Source organism: Penaeus monodon, chromosome 24, assembly GCF_015228065.2.
Source record: "Penaeus monodon isolate SGIC_2016 chromosome 24, NSTDA_Pmon_1, whole genome shotgun sequence".
NCBI lineage: Eukaryota > Metazoa > Arthropoda > Malacostraca > Decapoda > Penaeidae > Penaeus > Penaeus monodon.
This window is the reverse complement of record NC_051409.1, coordinates 24,256,615-24,257,045: the sequence shown is the minus strand read 5'-3', so window position 1 is coordinate 24,257,045 and position 431 is coordinate 24,256,615.

Here is a 431-nt window from a genome sequence, read left to right as displayed (position 1 = left end):
ATATTTTCAGAATTAAGAAACTGTTGTCTTTCTATGGTGCGCATCTTAAGTGTCTTTTATTGATGGAGGCTGTCCTCTCTTGGCGAGCAGGCGGGAAGAATGGCTCTTGGTAGTTGGTTGGAAAACAGAAATTAAGATTTTATGGAACTTTCAGTGAGATACGACTACTAGGATGAAGGATCAAAGGCTGTGGAGCCATTGTAGTGAGAGTTATTTGCTAAGTAGTATATGTTGTTAACAGTGATTTTTAAAAGACATTATAAATTTTGTAATTAATGTTTCCATTACCATTTCAAACAATATATATTGTTTATTTCTTGGATGTTACGTATTTCTAAATACAATGTTGTGATCAAGGAACGAAGTGCAAGGTTATTGTGGATCAGGCTAATGTTCTATTTTTTGGCAGATTATGTTTAACCCATATATTT